Consider the following 4486-nt stretch of genomic DNA (forward strand, 5'->3'; position numbering starts at 1 on the left):
CCGCTTGGCACGGGCAATTGGTATATGGGCAAATCGAGAACAAGGATCCTATTGATAACATCAGTACATAATCGGTGCCAGACAGCTCCAACTCATTAGCGGAAAACGGATTTTGGCTTGGACTAGTGAATGCGTTTTATTAGACCGTTTGAAGTTTGGATGAATTGCTTAGATGTGGGCAATGGTTTAAAGTGACGGACGTCCGAATCAAATTGCATAATAAATATTAGGCCACGTAACCTTCCAAAGGGTTTATCATTTAAGCTTTGGAACGAACGAACTTGAATTCGTCGAATGACGTTTGGTCGAATCCCAAGCTTTGCATAAACGAGTTACTGTGGCCTATATTGTGCTTCCAGTTGAAAACCGAAGTGAGCTCTCGCGACGATTGAGTTTTTCCTTATTTCCTGATGTCGCAACTGCATCGCGACTAGTGCGCATCTATGCCACCGCCGTGTGCCGGGAAACGGGAGAAAACTCGATTGGCGCGAGAGCTCACTTCGGTTTTCAACTGGAAGTACAATTTACAACCGAACCCAGTCACACGGATAAAAATAAAAAAGATAATTAGATTACATTCTAATCTAAAAGCATATTCGGTCCATCCACTCATTGCAATGCTTATTTCGACGATAAGTTGTGAATGATTTTTTTAAATTTAATCATTTGGAAAGATTATTTTAGGTTTAATCTAACGAAGATTAAATGCGATATATTCAGCCTAAATGTTAGTTTTTTAAAACAAATTGGGAAAAGTTTGACATTTGAGTTTTAAAAAAGAATAATCTCGGGATTAATATTGATTTTTTCAGAACTTTCATCTTTATTTATAAATTTCCACTGTATCGATTATTTCGCGGTGTGGAATAATTCCACAAGATATTTATACCGTAAGGGCTTGACGATCCCTCCCCAGGCCATCTGCGAGTTGTGGCGCCTGCCTAGGATGTGGTGGGGTCACGGCATACAAAAAACAAGGCAGGCTCATCACGTATGTAAACATTCAGTTTGAATGTAAACATGTGTCGTCACTGCTATCTTCGCACAAGCTGGACCGAGACGATGCTCTATGGTCGCAGTATGCTTACTTTTGTACTCCAACATGTGGCGATAAAATATGCGTCACATTCGAAGTGTCATTTTTCTAACGAGCCTACCTTGTTTTCTGTATACCGTGTGGTGGGGTTTGACAGTGGGCCCTGTTAAACCTCTATAAAAAGCTGCATGAATCCGCAAGTAGGCTCCGCCAAAGCGACCGTGTGCCGCTCAAAGCGCCCAAGCCCAAGTCCTGGTGTTAGGTGGGACGCTAAACAGCCCTGACACGACGGCCCTACGACGAGACAGGAGGTTTGCGCAGGCCCAATAAGCCGCCTTTAAAAATCAGAAGTGTTATGTACAAGACACAACCGCCCAACGTAAACTACGTAAGGCAGTTTTGTTCATTGAGGATTGTAGTGCCATCATGCATGAATATTTTTAGAAAATTCATTTGATAACTTATGTCACTGGTTTCGAACAAAACTAGCGTATCTTAAGATATGAAACTTGTTAGATACGACAACTGTTTAAAAAATTTACTATGAAAACCCAAATTTAGTCCTCACCCAACAAACAATTTAAGCTGAATAAGCTAGTTTTTCAGCTGAAGAAGATTATTTTTGGTTGAATAAGCGCTCTATCAGCTTCCAATGTTTGATGGGCAGTGGTAATGATGCCTTTCTTGGATCCGAATTGCCTACATTTGAGTTTTGAAGCATTTGATGAAATATTTCAATAGAAGAAGCCCTAGGGAAGCATTCTCTTTTCCGTTTACAACATTTATTATTCAGAAACATTCCAATCATAGGCATATCTTGTTTTTCGTGCATCACAAGAAATCATAAAATGTCAATCATGTACCAAAGCCCAATTAATTTGGTTGTGGTGCGCGCGAGTAGTAAACGTTGCGGACGGGAAAAGATAGTGTGTGTGTGTCATTACATTCTAACTCCTACTGTCTGGCCGTGTTGGTAAAATCTCAAAATCTCAAATCTCATCGGCGATTCAAACCATGCGTGAGTCAAATCCCATCAGAATTATGACCGAGAGATTTGCTCATGATTTGAATCGCAATTTGCATCATTGCATGATATTTACGTGTTCTTCATTGTTGAATGCATTGAATTAACTATTTTTCGTCTAAAACAATGGCTAATAATTATATATAAACAAAACATACGTCTCGATTGCGTTTTGACGCTTTTTGAACGAAATCATTGTTCGGTGAGTGAGCGAAGCGATGCGATTTTGGCCGAGAAACTCAAGCGCGATACTTCCCCTACAGAATCGCAGGCGAGTTAGCTCGTGCATGAAACCTCGATGATTCAGATTTGAGTATGATTCTACCAACACTGAGTGTCATTATGGATAAAATATTCGTGCAAACATTTTATTAATATCATTGCAAGACTTTTGAATCAGGGAGCAAGAAGGTGATAGCTCTATTGTATCTCATATAGCCTGTTTCAAGAACGTATGCGTTCCGAAGCACCCACGTACTATAAAAATATCTTAAGTGCATTCACACTTCCTGAATCAAAGTTAAATCCTTCTGATTCAGGCGCGCATTTTATTGGACAAAATATTATTAGGCCGATATAAATATTTTTTTTAATATGTCTCACCCACATTGTTATTTTGCTCAAAAATAACAACTTGAGGGGCAACAAAAAAAAATTCCGGTAAATTTTGAAAACTTTCAAAACATTCTTTAACAAATCCGAGGAGTTTTTTTTATTTTATTTTTTTTTCCCACTTTAATATTTATTTTTTACTAGCAGACCCGTCGAACATTGCTTCGCCTAAAATTGATTTATTCTCGGATTAATTCTCGAGTTATGCAGAAATGTTTGGTTCATTTGTATGGGAGCCTTCCTTTCCAGAAGGGGGAGGCGTTGCAAACCACCGCAGAAACATGTCTTCTCTTCCAAAACCTCCACACGCCAGATTTGTTTCCATTTGCTTGATCTCGAGTTATAATGAAATTGGCTCGGAAATTGGTGTTTCATTTGTATATGAGCCAGGTTTCAAAGAGGAGATGGGTCTCTAACCATCTTAAGAACCTTCCCCGGCCCCAAAAACCTCTGCATCCAAATTTTCATGCCGCTCGATTCAGTAGAAGAAGAAGAAGATTACCTCCTCCCCCTTGACTTTGCGGAGACCATAATTTTTAATAAATATGTGTAACGGCCTTATTAGTTTTCAGTTTGCAAAAAAATGCATTTTCCAAAGTTGTTTTTTAATATAAATTAATTGCATTACTAGCAAAGGCATCGGCATTGATAACAATTGATCGTCTCATGCCTACACAAACATGCTCCTATCTGGATCACTTTTTATACACCATGCACTACATTATGCATTTTTGTTACATTTGTTTCGACCGCGGTCACTGGTCCGGCTCCATTGTTTAACTTTTTGTGCGAAACACCGCACAAAAAGGAGAGTCCAAAAGCCAACCGCACTGAACGGCGACGGCCGAAACGAGACTCTTGCGGACAAGAAAAGAGGGTGCTGCCAAAATGATCCGATACCCTATTTTAACATTCATAACCCAAAGTTTCAATATAATTGACAAATTGGTAAAGAATTTCCGAATCGATTGATATATAAATCTCAAAAATCCATCGGAAGATTAAGGCGCTATTAAAGTTCAAAATCTTACATGATTTCGTGACGGTCTCGAATTTGGAAATTTTCATTTGTCACCCTGTATCCGAGTCTTCCCCTTAGACGTAGTTTACGTCAAAACAACTATTACGAACGACATAGAAGATAATACGACTCGATACAATCGGCAACGACCTAGGCGACGAATAAAGGATCACGATTGGAAGCTTGGAACATGGAACTGCAAGTCGCTAGGCTTCGCAGGTTGCGACAGGATAATCTACGATGAATTACATCCACGCAACTTCGATGTCGTAGCGCTGCAGGAAATCTGCTGGACAGGACAGAAAGTGTGGAAAAGCGGGCATCGAAGCGTTCTATGCGCAGCTGGAGCAGACATACGATGGATGCCCACTGCGGGACGTCAAAATCGTCATCGGTGACATGAACGCTCAGGTAGGAAGGGAGAAAATGTATAGACAGGTCATCGGACCGGATAGTCTGCACATCGTATTGAATGACAACGGCCAACGATGCATAAACTTCGCAGCCTCCCGTGGAATGATAGTCCGAAGCACCTTCTTTCCCCGCAAAAAATATCCACAAGGCCACATGGAGATCACCTAACCAAGAAACGGAAAACCAAATCAACCATGTTCTAATCGACGGTAAATTCTTCTCCAACATCACGAACGTCCGCACTTACCGCAGTGCGAATATTGAATCCGACCACTACTTCGTTGCAGTATGCCGGCGGTCAAAACTCTCGACGGTGTATAACACGCGTCGAAGTCGGACGGCGCGGCTTAACATTGGGCGGCTACAAGACGGTAGACTA

This window comes from Armigeres subalbatus, chromosome 3 (assembly GCF_024139115.2).
Source record: "Armigeres subalbatus isolate Guangzhou_Male chromosome 3, GZ_Asu_2, whole genome shotgun sequence".
NCBI lineage: Eukaryota > Metazoa > Arthropoda > Insecta > Diptera > Culicidae > Armigeres > Armigeres subalbatus.